We start from the raw sequence: 18,451 nt of genomic DNA on the forward strand, positions 1-18,451 counted from the left end.
GGTGGGCATCGATTTCAGGCCTAAGGAACAGACTTTGAATTTCTTGAATTCAAGGAGGCAAGCTTCCCCTTTCTACACAGTGCAACAGCAGGGATACCTAGGCCATCAGTTCAAATTCCAGTCCTGGCAGAAAAAAAAATAGCATCTCCATGCTATGTGATGCCCAATTCGTAGGTATTTCATTTGGCCTCCATTTAATGAATGTGATTGTTTAAATGCTTCATAAAGTATTAATTAATATTGACCAGAGTCCTATAATGTAATTGTGTATAGTTTTATCCTCAAATCATTCAAGTACTGCCCATTTAATCATGATATACATCACATTCCTTTGGTAGTCATATGAATAGTAATGAGTTTCATAGGATCTCCTGCCATTTGTTGGTGGTTGGACCAGGATTCAAACGGTGGGCTCCAGCTCCTACCACTTCAACCTGAGGATAGGGAACTCACAGGTCTGTCCAAGAACATCAGCAAAACCAATGATTAGCCAGGCATCAGTGGCTCTCAGCAGTCCTCCTTAAAACTTACAAGGTTGTGAAAGGAGGATCATGGTCAAAGACACCCTAGACAGGAAAGACCTTGAGACTCCTGTCGAACTAGTGCCAACAAAGCCAGAAGTAAAGCCATGTGGCTCCAGTGATAGAGAGCTAACTTTGATCAAAAGCAACTCACAGATTGTGCCCAGATCCTGAGTTCAAGGTCTGGGAACAAACATACATAGACAATAATCTGTGCAGCCATCCGGCTAAAGCTGGTCACCCTCTTGTCCCCAACTGGCATGGACAGAGTTACCTGGGAAATGGGCTGTGTCATTTTGACTCCGCCCATTCTGCCTGCATCACACGATTCCAGCCACACCCCCATTGTTTCATGGTTCTTTCTGACCAATAGGATACAAGAATGGTGGCCACACCCACATTCCATGCCGACCAGTAGCACCATGATTCCCTCTGTTTGTTGACACCACTACCAGCAGTTGAGGAAGGTAGAGGTGGCTGAATGGTGAGCAAGATACTCGAGGCCTAGGAGGAAAGGCCTTCCTCAGGCCCATCATGTGCCCCCTCCCCCACTTCCCCATGGAGCAGCATTTCTAACCTGGTGCTGTGGGCTCAGACCCATGGTTTCCTCAGGCAATGGTGCAATGATGTGCCACGAGCCAGCTTGCGGCCCTGACCTGGTCCTGGCTCCCCTGTCCTCTGCTCAGGGCCTGAGTGTTTGTCATGCCTCTGCCATTGCTGCTTGCCCCACCTGTAGCAGCTGCCAACAGCTTCTGCCAGCAACAAATGTGAGTGGCTGCCACAAATCCCTGCACCCTGCACCACATATCCCCTCCTCTCTGACCCAGACCCGCGCCTCCCCTGTGCCCCACAGTCTGGCCCACGCCCTGCCACAAATGTGCCCCAGGGGTGGGGGTGAGTGTTGACCCGAGGATCTCACCCCCATCTCCAGCGCCTAGTGTCCCAGGAAATGGGGAGATATATGGCTGGGTGAGGAGTGGGTGCCACAGATCCCCTGGCGTGGAGTAGTGGGAGCCACAGTGCCGCAAATCTGCACCCTTCCTCTCCCTGGTGAAAACCCGGTGGCTTTAGTCAGAGGTGGGGAGGAGCATGTCTACACCTGCCTTCTGGGGTCTTTTTCTTTTTTTCTGGGGATGGGAGGTGTTGGATGCAGAAGATAGACACCCTTGCTGTGTGAGCCCTTGTGTTCTGTGTTCGGTCAACCTTTCACCTGAAGACAGAGAGACAGAGAGACACATAGAAAGAGACATAGACAGAGAGACAGAGAGAGAGAGATAATCTTTTTCCTTGTATAGCCTGACTGTGCTCAGGTGAGTGATCAGTTGGCAAATTGCAAGTGCTGCATGGATGAGTCTTCTGTCACCGGTCTAGATGTGTGTGTGTGTGTGTGTGTGTGTGTGTGTGTGTGTGTGTGTGTGTGTGTGTGTGTTTGTGTGTGTGTGTGTGTAGAATTGGGTTGTAACAAGGAGGCAGAATGCTTTGGTAACTTCTACCTGCTATCTTTGAGGCATGTGTGGGCTTCACAGCTGAGGTCTGGGGGCCTGGAAAGGTGAGAGGCTTGAAGGGGACACAGCACTGTTAAATTACAAGAACAAGGGATCTGTGTGCAATGGAGCTGGGTACTCCCTTGAGCCTGATTGGTGGCAGTGGGAGATTTGGAGGACCTGGGAGTGTGGCCTGCAGGGGATGGCTTCCCAGGGTGACAGAGAGCATGACCAACACTTAGTAAGGATACGAGTTCTGCTAGTATGGAGCGCAACAGCATAGGTCAGACTCTGGGTCTTCTCATCATGACATCTGATGGGCGAGACCAACCCTATCTTAAATCTTGAGCTGTGATCTTCAGATCTCAGCCTCCTGAGTACCTAGGATTATAGGCATGAGCCTCTGGCCCTGGGACTCTGGTTCTTTTTGGTATATTAGGGTTAGACCTAAAGACCTTAGGCTTGCCAGTCAGGACTTCTACCATGCAAGTCAAGCATTTCTGTCTTGGGCATTTCTGAGATGGAGAATTAATATATGTTCAGGCTGGGCTGGATCATGATCCTCCTATCTGTGACAGGCATGAGCCACCAGGCCCGGTCTTCTGTAGTTGGGATGGTAGACATGTAGCACCACGCTCAGTCATTAGTTTAGATGGATTGTCCCAAACTCAGTCCACGGCAGCCGATTCTTGACCAGAGGTGAAGCTCTGGGTTGGGCCTCAACCATTGGACTTCAATCTCCTCATGGTACAGTTGAGGAAACAAGGGATTAATACAGAGGGATCTCTGGAGCAGGGACAGGCACAGAGGGAGGGGCCATCTGATCCTGTTCTTGGCAATTCTGTGACCATATGATAGGAAGATTCCCAGAAAGATCTCAGATGGTGTGTGTTATTAATGGTGAAACAGGTGTAGGATTATGAAACAAAACATGGCTCTCTTTCTTTATTACCCTATCCCCATGAGTAACGGGATCCTTCATTTTGTTCACTTTGAAGCTGGGGAAACTGAGGCACAGAGAAGCCAGGTGACCTACTAATGACTCCTAGCTGACAGGAAGCTCGGCCTGACTTCTCTGCCATGCTCCTTAGGACAATGGGTGCTATTCAGTCCACTTCTTGTGGTGGGAAGTCCACTTCTTTTCAATCATGGGGCTTGAACTTTGGGCCTGGGGCAGCTCCCCGAGCTCCTCAGCTCAAAGCTAGCACACTACCACTTGCGTCACAGCACCACTTCCAGTTTTCTGGTGGTTTTTGGAGATAAGAGTTTCACAGGTGTTCCTGCCGGCTGGCTATAAACCACGATCTTCATATCTCAGCCTCCATTGTACTTAGGATTATAGGCTTGAGCCACCGGCACCTGGCTTAAGTGTAATTCTGACCTTCTTTCTTTCTCTTTCTCTCTCAGGAACTGATTCAATGGGTGCTGGAGGAGGTGGCCCAGCATCCCCATATGGTTGGTACCAAGGTGGCCCTCTCATTCTGGAGGTAGACTGTGGGTCAGGCTCTGTCTTGCTCACTCTGTTGTACCAGCTCCATGAGGTAATTCCCTCTGTGCCCTGGCTACACTGTGACAGTAATCCATTGTCCAACTAGCCTTACTGGACTCAGTACTGTGTTCAATGCTCTTTTCTAGCAAAAATTTCTGGTTAAAATTATGATACATAGTTACAGAATGAAAATGTAATGCCATCTTAAGAAAGTCATTTAGGGTTCTGGGAATGTGGCTTCATGGTATGGTGATTGCCTAGCATGCATGAAACCCTGGGTTCAATTCTTCAGTACCACATAAATTGAAAAGGAAACACTGGAAGTGGTCCTGTGCCTCAAATGGTGGATGGTTAGCCTTGAGGGAAAAAAAAAGCTCAGGAATAATTCCCAAGCGCTGAGTTTTAGCTCCAGGACTGCCAAAACAACAACAGCAACAACAACAACAACAGTCTAAGTGAGATTTGGAAACTCTTTTGGCAAGTCATCGCACCAAAAGGGCAGAGGCTAATTAATAGTTGTGACAGAAGAGAAGGAATAACTCCAGATGGAAAGAAAAAATGATAGTAACTAAGGTATAGCAGAAACTGTTCTAGGAAACCATTTTTGGATATTGAAGAACTAGTTATCAACTAGGCTTATTCCTCATTGCCTTTAGCATTCAAAATCTCCTAGGCTAGTTCTTAATCTTTGTGTGATAAATGTATCTCCTTCTATGCTGTTCTTTCATACCTGATCTCCTTTGCTTTCTAAAAATCTGTCTTTCTATATTTCTCTGTGAACATTTTCTGATACTAAATACACCTACAAAGATGAAAGAGGATGCTAATGTAAGAGTCCCATAGCTCACGGGTCATTAATGTAACAAAATGGGAAAGGAGGACATATTTATTGCTAACTCAATCATTCTGACAAGCTTCAATGTCACATCATTTGGTTCAGATTTCCATTCTTTGTCTACATAGTGACATTAAGTGCACATAAATGCAAATATGAGCCGGGTGTTGGTGGCTCATGCCTGTAATCCTAGCTACTCAGGAGGTTGAGACCAGAGGATTGTGGTTCAAAGCCAGCCTGGTCAGGAAAGTCCATGAAACACTTACCTTCAATTAACTCCAGAAACTCGGAAGTGGTGCTGTAGCTAAAGTGGTAGAATGCTCAATTTGTGCTGAAGAGCTGAGAGACAATGCCCACGATCAATATTCAATAATCACAACCAACAAAAATTACAAATATGGCTTTAAGTTTCCCTCAAAGGAATGATGAAGTCAATAGTAATCTTCCCAAATGATTTAGTAGTGCACCTACTTTTGCTGAGTTATTTGTTATAGCTTCTTTGCTAAACATATTTTCTTCTTTAAAAATTGTCATATAGTAACTTTATAATAAACTTCATCTAATATTTCTTGGTTCAAAAGAGAAGTACATACAGTTGATGTCACTTAGCTTTCTTACTGTCTTAGTTCAAAGCCAACCCAGGCAATAGAGTCTGTCAACCCTTATCTGTAATTAAACACCAAAAAAGCCAGAAGTGGAGGTTTGGCTAAAGCAGCGGAGTACTAGCTTTGGGCCAGGTGGGAAAGAAAGACAATTGTTCAGGGACAGGGTCCAGTCTCTAAGTTCAAGCCCCAGAACCAGCACAAACTAAATAAACAAGGAAACAAAACAAACCCTGGGTATTTCTTTGGGACTGTCCTTAAAATAGTGGTGGTCCGAAAATAGGCTGCTTTTGCTGATCATACTCACTGGATCCTGCTTTTTTGGAATCCTTATTGCTATGGAAAACTCAGGACTTGACTAAAGGAATTGATAACTGATTCCTGCAACAAGAGAATCATCTCAGGAGTGAAACATCCATCCATAAGACACTTTAAAACCTCCATATCTTTGCTTCGTTGCAGTAGAACATTTTTAAAATAAAGTGACTTCCTTTTGTTCTATACTGGCCTTCAAATGACATATTGTTTCCTTTTGTAATACTCTCAACCAGAAGTTCACAGACAAGTTTTATATGAGTAAAAGACACACTCACAAAAGTCAAGGACAGAGTTTCCTTCCAGCCTAGGATCCTTTTCTTATACAGTAAAAAGGAAAGCAATAGTTAACTTGAACTTTGTCATTTCTCCATGTTCAATTCCTCTCCTAGGATCAGTTTCCACATCCAGTAACAGTTACTTCCACTTACTTCCAGTAATAATCTATAGTGCTGCTCCAGAAAAAAATGAATGTTTTCTGGCTTCATTGAAATAGCACAAGGATACTTTTGGCCATGAGGTAACACGTGTTTCAGAGACAACTTAGTAAAGAGAAATGAAATTTAAATTGCTTACAAATACATTATCCATGAGAACATTTTGTTCAAACTTCCTATGTGCTCTGTAAATTAAGGTGAATTTTAAATGGGAAGAAGGTTCTCAGATCATTTTTGTGAGTCTATGTGCTGTACATTAATTTCCCAAGTGTACATGAGTTAAGAGTAAGAGAAACAATAGCAATTATAGGAGAAAAAGAAGTTCTGTGTTTATGTATAAGTGTTCAATAAAATATAGAAGACTCAACAAATAAGAAAACATTGAAAAAATAAAGCCAAATCCAATATGTAGATTTATGGGAGTGATATAGAGAAAACATTACTCCTAAGTGGAACATGAAGCATGAGGCCACTGTCTTTCTAAATAACGCTTGCTAATCAAGTAAATGTGCAAAAAGGAGAATGGAAGAATGATTGTTTCCAATGCAAGTCAGATATAGGAGAGTAGACGTAACTGGAAAAAAAGAATCCATCTTGAGAGAACAGGAATTATACTAGCAATGAACCTGGTGGCTAAGATCACATTTCTTTTTCTTTCCTTTTCTTATATTCTTTTTGTTGTTGTTGTTGTTGTTGTTTGTGGCTCTTGAAATATAGGACAGGTTGCTGTCCCTCTGAAACACAGCTCAAGGCTAGGGCTCTTCCACTTGAGCCACCATGCCACTTCCAATTTTCTAGTAATTATTGGAGAAAAGAGTCTCCAGGACGTTCCTACCCGTGCTGGCTTTAAACCCCAATCCTCAGATTTCACAACAACTTGGTTTATGATCACATTTCTAACAGTGTACACTCAGGATATGTAATGTATGTGTTCATCTATGTTTATAAGAATTCTTGAGTTAAAAATCTGGGCTACAGGTTAGACTTTACACTCACAAAAGTGTTTGAAGTTTAAAAGTTGATACTCCTGGAAAAATAAAACCAAAAATGTAAAGGAGTCTGGGAAGTTCAATTTGCATCCAGCTTGGACAGTATAGGCTTTGAGACACTACCTATAATTAATCAGCCAAAAGCTGGAATACCAGTCACGAGCAACATTGCTGAATAACAGCTTTAGGTTTTTGCATACATACATACGAACATACACATACACACAAAGGCACTTATAGGTGCACACAAAAAGACACAAATGAAACAACTCTCAGAATATGTAGAAAAGTTAGAAAACAATAGAAAATAAGTCCTGTGTAAGATTAGAATCAAATGATAATTTTAAATATTAGAAAGCCTTCAAGTGAACTTTCCCCCAGAAGTTGAGAATATTACATAGGTAGGGACCAGAGATAGTAAGAGAGTCAAGTAATCATTATTATTATAGGATCCATGGTAGAATGAATTAGGGAACCCGGCAGGTGCATCTGAAAATGTTCATATCCTGTGTCAAATGTTAAAACATCTTTGAAAATAGTACATAAACAGTCTTAGCATTCAGTCTAGTGGATAAGATCATAGGAGAAGTTCAGAATTGCTAGTCTGTTTCTACATTAAATAAACAAACTATGGCAGGGCAAAGTGCTACAAGCTTGGAATTCTAGCACTCAAACAGGAGATTAGAGAGTGGAATTACATAATGATACCTTCCCTGGACCAGGTAGAATAATTTTGTCTCAGTAGAACAAATCAAACAACAAAAAAGGAATACACAATTGGAAGTTTGGGCTAATTTTGTCATTATGTTTTGAGAAGTCAAGTTTCCTATTGAATGCAACTCATATATATCCTCACTCGTGTTTTAAATGCTCTCTTCATTACAGAACATTCCTAGATGAAAAATAGCTCATGATTCCCATCCAAAAATTTGCAAAAGTAAGTAAGCCTCATTCTGTTGGATTCCAAATTAAGGTTGAAGGATTACAAAAGCTTAAACCTGGAGAAATAGCAAAGTTCGTCTAATGTAGGACTTTGTAGACCTTGTTAAATTAGAATTTAGATTTAAAATATATTTTTTGGTTTTGTTTTAATTTCATATTCTATAGTATACTACAAAATTCTTTTTAAGTAGAGGGATTAATTGAAAAAATTCACAAATGATTCTGGCATTCTATTTGTCTAGATATTCTTTCAAGATAGTTATAATTAGAACATAGTTAATAGATATTTCCCACAGTTCATGTATACTATGTTAATGTGAATAATCTAGACAGAGTTGCCAAAAAATGGATGACATTAATTTATACATTTAGCAAAACCAATTTTTTAAGGGTTTGGTTTAATATGGTATGAAGAGAGTAATTGTGTGACATCTTCTTTCTTCTACCTATATGTAACACAGGAAGTCATTTCCTTATTTACGTGCCTCTGTATACATGGAGAAAAATGCTAGGTTTGGGGTTTGTTTTCAATTTTGTTTTTGTTTTATTGGTTCATCCTAGAGCTTGAACTCTTGGCCTGGACAGTGTCTCTGAGCCTGTTGATGCTCAAGTCTCGTGCCCTACCACTTCAACCTCAGTGCCACTTGAGTCTTGCTTTTGTGGAGAATTTTTTTGGAGATAAGATTCTAAGAAACCTTCCTGCCTGGGTGGGCTTTGAACCATAATTTTTTAATCTTAGCATCCTGAATATCTATGATAGTTAAAAAAGTATAAATATAAATAATATTTGCAAGTGTTCTGATCTCAAGAATACTAGTGGAGGAAAAATGATGCAGCTCAATGTATTGTGGTGTTCTTTTCAGAACAAGGAGGGCGTCACATTAGCAGGGGTGTAGTATTTTTTCAAAATAGAGATAAGGTATTCATGATGTGAATTAAGGAATTTTAAGGTGCCCCTTAAAAGTTGGAAAGTGTTGGGCTAGGATGACTTTATGGCATAAATCTTGGGATTGATGGTCATAGAAATAATAGCTTACTCTGATAAACAATAGCTTACTCTTGAAGAATTAATTATTACACATGCTTCATAGTTTTATCCTCTACCAGAATGTGGCTATTTTTCTGTTGACTTCTCAGTCTGTAACACCCCATTGGAAACAACATCTATTGCAAAATTATATAACATGCAAACAGGTACTGTTTGGAATCTCCCAGAAATGTTGAGAATTTAAAAATGAGTAGTTATTAGTCATAGGAATTTTGAAGAACACATATATTCTGTCCTCTTAACAACTTACTTACTTTTAAAAGTTATGGGTTTCCATAGCATTAAACGGTTTTCTGTTTTAGAATGAGAAAATACTAAAGTTATTCTTTTTTGAAAAATTTGGCAAGTATATTGTGAAAATATTGTCTGGTTGGATAACATTCAAGTTGATGAACCTCTGATAAATAAGGGGTAATTAATTCAAATTAGATGCCAAATAGTATTGATTTTTAAAATATTATTACATAAAGAATATTATTTCCTGTGCCAATACAGTGAAATTATATTTTACGCAGCTTATTTTTCAATTTTATTATCAAAGTGATGTACAGTGGGGTTACAGTAATTGTAAGGTATTAAATCATAACTTTTCAAATTTGTTAACCTTCTCTCATTTTCTCACAGTTTTCCTTCACCCCTTCATCCCTCACAAGTTGTAATGTACATTTCCAATATATTGTCTTGTGAGTATTGCTATTGCATTGGTTTGCCTTTTGTCCTTTGTCTCACCATTATGCTTTTCCTCTTCCCTTCACTAATTAAGGTAAATGTGTATACAATACAAAATGATATACCAGAAGGATAAACCATAGGAGGAAAACCCAAAGAAAACAGAAATCACATAGTTCATCAAAAACAACAACCACAAATGAAAAAATCTGGTTACATATCTTGGTATTAATTTTGCTTAGCATCAGTTAATATGGTTATATATACGCATAACAAAGCCACTGGAATATAATAGCTGCATGGATACTATATCATGAAAATAGCATGTTAACTTTTTGATGGTAATGGTGGAATTAAGATTGGTGAATTCGCGGTTCTGATAAAGGATTTTCAAGAGTTTTAAAGTTATGACAGGTAAATTTTAATTGTTCAAAATTTTAACAACTTAGCCTATTACGAAAATTTAAATTGCCTGGAAGAATAGTTTTCATGCAAAGAAATCCAAGGAGACTTAGTAGAGAGGGAGCAATGTGGATGAAGATGTCTCTTTTTCACACTAAACAAACAAACTTGTAAATCCTGTAGGGTCCCTTGGAATTTTCCTTACCCAGGAAATATATTTTCACTGTTTGAAACAAGGTTGTATTGGAATTTAAATTCAAAGTACTTAAAAAAATAAGGCATCAAAATTTGTGAATTTACCTTTAATTACCAAAGAGTAATTCTCTGAAAAAGATAATTTGAGTCAAAATATTTAGGGAGAAAGTGCCCTTCACAATGAAAGAAGGTGTTGGGATTACACATTTTTGTTTGTAACACTTTCCACAATGTCTTTGGATGTGAAGCAGTGAAACACAGAAAAAAATCTGATTGGATACTTCAAACCAATAATTTCACATTTCTATGTGGCTCACAAAAGTGATATCCTTATTAATATGAGATAGTGAAGACTTCTGTTATTACATATGCCAAAAAGTTCAGAAAAGAATTGAGCAAATGGAAAAGTTAATAAAAAAAAAAAGTTTTCTTAGAAGACTTAGCTAAGCATATTGTATTCAGCAGTGAAGGAAAGCCAAAACTTTTTGATATAAATTGTGTTAGTATTTTTACTCCCTAAAGTGAGTTTACAGAGCCTATTTGGCTCACTACAATGCAGAACTGATTGAATGAAGACATGAAAATGAATTCAACGTCCAAATGAGGCAACTTAAAGAGTTTTAAAAGAGAAATAATGAAGATTTAACAGTGGTGGAGCCCATCTAGTCCTTCAGCTTCACTAGACATGAAGCCAAGAAGCTGTGATTAATTGGAACTCCGGCAAGAGCTAAGAGGAGGACATAGAAGTAGGACATAGAAGCATTGTCCTTTTGTAACAGACACTGTCTTCCAAGGTATGGGTCATTTAACTCTATTCTCCTCCATACATCTCGGTGAACAAATGCAAGACCAAGAGAAAATAATCTATTGAAATAATTTTGCCTAGAATAACTTCACTGTTCCTGATATAGTATCTAAGGAGAACCTTAAAAGAGAAGATAAAAGTGCAGTATTTTTTGTTTCCTATCAGCATCTTGTTAGGAAAATATATTTTTGAGCTTAGACAATTCTGATTGAACCAACAAGTGATGGAGTACTTATTTTTGTGGTCGCTTTATACACAAGAAGTCTTTTAAGGTAAAAGAAAAAAAAATAGCCGAATATTTGTGATCACAGCTTCTAGGGCTGTATTCTGGAGACAAAGTTTTACATTAGATTTCTCCTCATTAACATAAATGTTGTTTCATGGCAACCAAATGCAAGAGGGATATTTAATGGACTCATTAAATATCAATGGCCAATTAAACAGCATGAAAGAAGAAAATGGCAAATAATATTTAATGAATTACTTTGCCAGAAGAAAGAAGGAAAAATATAATTCAAAATCAATTGACTTAAAAGTATGAAGAAAGAGTAGTGAAGAGATATTAGAGAAAATATAGAGTATTGTTTTCTCTCCAGTGGAGTAATGGGTTCATGATCTTGTTTCTTCCACTCTAACCTCACAAGCTACCAAGTGTGTCTCAGGACTGGATTATCCAGTTCAGACAGAAAACTCGTAGAAGAAAGATACTATTTGCAGCAGATGGAGGTGATTTATAACCTTAGACAATCTATTCAATTCTGTTCAAAATTCTCCCCTATCCCAAACTTCTCTCTTTGAACAGTTTTGTTTGCTTTTCCCAAGACTGCCCTTCATTAATTGATTAAAATTTTGAGAGGTCATATTAATACTCTCTGGAGATTGCTGTTTGGTTGTGATTTTTCTGTTTTTTGTTTCTTGTGTTTTTTAACTGAATTTTAAAAGGTTGTGCAATTGTTTTACAATTAAATATATCCATCTAATTGTCCAATGCTCCTAAATCGGAGTCACTCCTTCCATCATTCTCAACCAACCCTTTCTCCAAGATTTATTTCCAATTTACCACTTCCTTTATCATATGTGTACATTGAATATTCTAGCTGTACTTGCCCCTTGTTCATTTTTCATTCATTCTATGTCTTTACTATAATTCCTCTCTGGTTTCAACTTCCTGATAGTCATTGTGTTAAACTGTCTATTAATACTTTGAATGGTTTATATGCATTCCATGGACTTTCAATCCTGCATATTCTTGAACTGATGTCAGCTTATATTTCCATAATTGATTCATCTGCAGCAACAATTTGCTGGAGACTGGAGAGGTGAATCACCTAAACAAGATTTTATTCTCATCCATTTGGAAGATTAATCTTTAGTCAAAAAGAAAGTTAAAAAAATGGCTTAGAATGTATTCCTAACTACGAATTTTTATAAATGGCTTTGTACAATGGTGTGATTCTTTTATTTTACATGGAATAATATTTTCTACTGCCTATAAGTTTTGGAAAAAGAAGAAAATTAAAATTTATTCCAAAAGAGGAATATTATAAAAATAGAAGACAGATATTATGTTTGTCATATCTCTGATGAATACCCATATTCAAGACTTAAAGTCATATTTCTTACTATGTTAGATAGAGGGAAAACATAAAATAACATATGATAAGGCAACTATTTGTGACTTTTTAAAGTGTACCTTATTAAATGATGAAATTTATTAGCTCACGTTTGGGTTTGGAATTTAGGAGGCTAACCTATTTAACACATTTCTGGAAGGCCCTTACTGAAAAACACAAATTGTGGGTTGTACTATTTCTAAACTTTAATGAATGGTTGAACGTGTTTGGCATTAGTGCTGTGTAAATAATTCAACTCTATTGTAACTTGCTCCCTACACTTAAAAATCTTGTAATGTCACTAAGTATCATCAACTTGTAAAATGTCATTTTGACGAATGTGATTTTAAAAAGTTTATTTTAAAAGAAATACACTTTCAGAAGATTAATTGTAGATTATCATTGGTTTGAGAGTGACATTTTTATACCACAGAACCATGTTGTACTGAAGTCCCAGTGTTTTGAAGCACTCCTTAGTGCTTCAAATATTTTTCTGAATTACATTTGATCTCTAAGTCAAGTTTTCCGGGCTTTGGTAGACCAATTATGGATCTATCCTTCAAGGAACTATTTTTTGGCCCACTTATGTTGGAATAAAATCTTTCATTAATCATAGGGGAGGGGTATTAAAAATAATCTTATGACACTTTGTGAACTTGTTCACTCATATGGGCTGGTCATCTATAAGTTGAATGTTTTAATTACAGTACTTTCTCTCAAATTTTGTTATTTCATTCTTCATTTTAAGTTGCCTTGCATTCCACAATTGCTTACTGCTAATACCTGCATCTCAAGGAATTGGGGCCCTGAAATATAGGAAATGAGAAATTGAGGTTGGTCTTCAATTACTATGTGCTGACATGTTGCATGGGCCTTGGTGAGAAATCTTGCCCCTGTTATCTGATGATGCAGGTAACTGGGACCTGGGATCCTAGGACCCATGGGGACTGCAGAAGGATAATGTGTTTTTAGACATCTTAGCAAAATTTGGGTATAATCAATAGGAATGCTTCCGAAATATGGAGAAAAACAGTTTGGGACAAGACAGTTAAAACAATAAACAGAGCAGCAGAGTAAAATGCATTATAGATTAGAGGAAAACATTGTTTTTTACCATGTGGATTCAGAAGACCAAGAACAGCTAGAATGTATCACAAGTTTATACTAAAGACATTGCATTGATACTTTTTATATCTAATATATATTTTAAACGTAATTATTTATATTCCAATTCTATTTATTGGAATAAATAAATATCAATTTATTTGTCAAATTATCAACTAATTCTAGTAAGTTTTACTGTGTGAAATATAAAATCAGCACATATAAATATAAAATATATAATTATATATAATATAATTAAAAGGCACAGGTTTGCATTGTTCTGTTGTAGTTACTGTATCAAAGGCAACTCTGTTTTAAAGTATTATTCCATTATCTCTACCTTAGTGTTTGATAGAGTTAGACCTAAAGATTTACCATTTGTAGATTTACAGCATGGAGGCAAGAGGAAACACTGTGATTAAAACAGTATCAATTTAATGCCTAATAACTAGGAGAAACATATGGACTTCTCCCGCAACTATGAAAATATTTGGTGATAAAAAGGCAGTAGTGTAAGTTCCTGCCTGGTTGGATGGTAGACAGGCCAGGACATTAAGTAATCATGCATATGAACAATTTTTTCACCTTCTTGGCTTTAGCTACTTTTGAAATGGAAGGTATAATAAACAATTATATTTTGACAAAATACCTTCTAGTCTGAACAGTTCTGTTTGAACTGTTCATCTCTCTATGATCCCTTGTAACCAAGATTAGTTTTGTTCTAGTAAGACAATCTGTGCTGTCAGGGTAAGATATTCTGGTTGGTCTGTTCCCACATGGAAGAAGGGTAAAGGCTCAGGTAGACATTTGTGCCAGTAACACCTCATTTGGGAAAATATCAGCTGAAGAAGTTTAGAAGTAGCTCTTAAGCAATGCTTACTTTGAATCCATAAGTTCCACATAGCTAACACAGTTGGATAAATAAGTACTTGAAAAAGCCATCACCTTTGGACCTATCTATATATAATTGAGAGTATGATCAAATTCCAAATAAAAAGCCTTAAGATAGTCATTGACAAAAAAATTTGCAAATGTGAGCAATTGATTGATCAATATAATTTTTTCTACTATTCACAGAATTTTAGGGAAATAAGATCGATAGCATTGTTAGGAACAATACGGTTTCCTTGTTACAAGTAGGCACCCATAGATATAGGCTTGTATAAAGATTGCATCATTAACTACTTAAATTTAGAGGATACTACATGCTTCAGCAGCACTAATACTCAAATTACAATGCAGAGATTAACATGGCACTTGCACAAGGATAACATGAAAATTTGAGAAGTATTCCATATGTTTCATTCTTCAGATGCAAGAAATGAAAAACAGTTATTAAAACAAAATTACAACTGTAACAATACACGTAATTCATATAATTAAATTCAGTTTGACATCAGTGTATTAAATATTCACCTCAGAAAGGCGTTTACATAGCATAAACTTTACAAAACTTTTCAAATTAGACAACATTGTCATTTTATCCCAAAGAAAAATAATACTAAGACCTAGAAAAAAAGGAATCAAACTGTTTCTATATGGAATACAATCAGAAAGAACACATTAATGAACCTCAATATTATAAAATAATGTAGAATTCAAAGTATATCTAGGAGAAAATAAAATAAATTATGAACATTATGCAAACATAGAATATAGAATATTTTAAAATATACTTTTTCAGACAAGCACCAGAAATATCTTAGTTTCTGTACTACTCATTTCAACAGGTAAGTTAAAATTGTTTCTGATTAAAAAATCACAAACTCTGAAGAAATCATTATACATGTATACAAAAACTATTGAATACATTTTGACATCCAATGCAGGCAATTCACTTGGAAGAATTCTGCGGAATCCATGAATTTTTACAGTAAAATATTGGTGTTGCTGGACACATGTGGCTTATGCCTATAATGCTAGCTACACAAGAGGCTGAGATCTGAGGATCATGGTTCCAAGGCAGCCTGGGAAGGAAAGTCTGTGGTACTCTTATCTCCAATAAACCACTAGAAAACTGGAAGTGGAGCTGAGACTCAAGTAGTAGAGCACTCACCTTGAGCTGAAGAGCACAGAAATAGCTCCCAGGCCCAGAGTTCAAGCCCCATGACAGACCAAAATAAAATATATTGCTCTTATTTGGATTGTGAAAATATTTTGTAGGGACACAAAAGATCGACTTGCATTTTTGAAATTTAAGAAACTTAACCCGACCATTAGGACATAGGTGAACAATTTGTACAGCCTTCCACAACTTCATAGAGGTAGTGATACATACTTATCCTTTTGGCAATATCAAATGCAATTTTTTCTATGTTGTTCTCCAGGCCTGGTTTTATATAATGGTTCAACAGAAGGAAATCAAGCATATATTTGCTAGCTCAATTCTCAGCAGCAAGATGTAAGGGGGACAAGAGGCCTTTAGTTGGGCATTGGTATCTGCATCATGATGAAGTAATAAGTCACTCTGGTATTATTCCACGTATATGCACTGTGCAGGGGTGTCCATTCATCTACAGTTATTGCATGTGCCGCTTGAGACACCAACTCACTGACAATGTCTAATTGTCCACTGTACGCTTCTCGATGAAGATGGGTATACTCATCGTCATCCCTACTATTCACATGAGTGGCCTTTTGGGAAAGAAGTCTCCGCACTGTAGTAAGTCAAATATTTTTGGCAGCCCAATGAAGAAATTTGCTTGGATCCTTCTTCATTTTTTTTCTGGCAATTGTTATCATTCCTTATTTTTTCATCTTGTTCTTCATATTCCTAAGAATTGCCTAACCAGAAACTTTGATTGCCAGTGGGAATGAGGTGTCCATGTATTTTCCTAATAGTTCACATTGGTTGAACTGGTCAGAAATATCCAGTGAATTTTCCGCAACTGTTTATTCACCATGATTTATTTTCTCTTTTTCCAATTTTACTATTCGAAATTATTCTCACTGGAGAGTAGGGAATTGATGGAGAGCAGAGGAAAGATGTTCCTCCGTATTCAAACGTACACACTGAAAATGAGGACCAGTGATGTCTTCATGTGCAGCTTATTCTAGGAATGAGAAATTAGGAAATAACGCCTTCTATATAAATGATTTGGGAAATGGCAGAGCCAAAACTGAAATGATGCAACCAAAAATATGAAAGCAAAGTAAATTAGGATAATTATGGAACAATCATATTATCTATGAGAACCAAGAAAGGGAGAGAGAGACAGATGATGTGCAATGTCCTAGCTAGCCACAAAAACCATGCCTCTGATCAATTTATAGAGCAAACAAAATTTTATTTTATAAAAAAGATGGGAATAGAATTTATTTATTTACTTGAAATTAGTAAATACATTTATAGTAGCCTACATAAAGAGACATAACTTTGACCAAATTACAGACAATAAACTAATTCCTTGATAATTCTAGCAACAGATCTGACTGAAACCAGGTGAATCACACTTTTCCTGTATAATGAAGAAATAGTAAGGTAGTAAAGCAGCTAGAGAAGGCAGGGAGATTGTATCTGTGACAAAACTTTGTGGAAATTGGTATTGAGGATTTCTTACTGGTGATCCACTTGCACTGGAAGCATGATTCTGAAATATTGATTTCTGATTCTGAATTATTGATTTGATCATTATATTCTCCAAGAAGAAAAATGAGAATTGATAGTTAAGGACTACTAATACACTTTGACCTTCTCACTAAGCACTTTCAATTATTGAAATCACATGAAGACAATAGACAGGCCTACTTTTTAAATGAAAGCAAGTGACTTAAAAAAAAAAACAAGGAATATATGTAGTCATGCAAAGGACTTCTATTTTACCAATGCCTCATACATTTTTCTAATGTTGGATAACAATAAATAATGGATCTATTAGAAAGCTCTTAAGGCTCATATGTTCAATAGTGAGTTCTCTTACACTATAATATGATATTTTTTGTGTATGGTCTTAAGAATAATTTACATTACTAACTTGAATTTCTGACAGGACAGTATCATCACTGTACATCTTGCTTCTATACTCTCAGTTTTAAATTACTATTTAAGTATGTGCATTTGATAACTACAGAGGAAAAATTAGAAGCCACACTGATGTCTTCTGTCTTTAGTAGTAGTTAATCAGAAAGATGAAATCTGAGGATTGTGGTTTGAAAGCAGGCCAAGAAAAAAAAAGTCCATTAGATTCTGACTTGAAAGTAACCAGAAAAAGCTAGAAATGGAGCTATGGTACAAGCAGTAAAATGCTAGCCTTGAGAAAACTGAAACAAAAAATAAATTCTGGGACAAAGCCAGGCCCTGAGTTCAAGCCCTAGTATTAGCACCAAATGAATAAATAAGGTAATCAATTAATTAAAATTAAATTAAGTGGTCACATTTGGAGAGGCAGGTAAAATGTAACATGGGTGGTGATGGTTCATGTATTATTTTGTAATAAGGCATATTATCATTTGTCCTAATCACTAATATTTTATTTGAACTTTTTTGTACAATAAACCCTGAATTTAGCATGCATGTACATTTGTGTGTGCATGTGCGAACATGTGTATACATGTATATGTGTGCGTGTGCTGTTGCAATGTTGCTTGCCAATCTGGACAGGGTGAGGCTGAAAAGAGCTAACTGTGTTGCAATGTTTTATTTATCAGTGTTCTGTCATGTCATTTCAGTGGAACCACCCTTCTGTACATATTATTTGTCTACTAAAAAAGTCATCATAATCAAAGCATTTACAGCATTAAGTTAGATAAAGAGACCGCTTTCAGCTCTTATTTTATGTGAGGTAAGAAGATACAGACATAATTAGGTAGTAAGTTATTGCTGTAAGATGATTGTCAGTACAAAATTCATATTTGACCTCTTAAATTGGTTATACCTTTAATATACACTCATGGAGTGATTTGGACCGACGTGACCAAACAGGTGTTACTCTCTGGTTATTCCTGTGAAACACAAGTTGGATAAACTCTTTCCGGTTTTCTGTAGAAAATCACTTTCTTTGC

At 36.9% G+C, this 18,451-nt stretch overlaps 1 pseudogene; it reads left to right on the top strand.

The window, feature by feature from the left end:
- The first annotated feature begins 14,655 nt into the window (after window positions 1-14,655).
- LOC122108379 lies at window positions 14,656-14,752 on the top strand (annotated as a pseudogene).
- Window positions 14,753-18,451: the final 3,699 nt, after the last annotated feature.

This window comes from Dipodomys spectabilis, unplaced genomic scaffold (genome assembly GCF_019054845.1).
Source record: "Dipodomys spectabilis isolate Male_0828 unplaced genomic scaffold, ASM1905484v1 ptg000058l, whole genome shotgun sequence".
In the NCBI taxonomy this organism is placed as follows: domain Eukaryota; kingdom Metazoa; phylum Chordata; class Mammalia; order Rodentia; family Heteromyidae; genus Dipodomys; species Dipodomys spectabilis.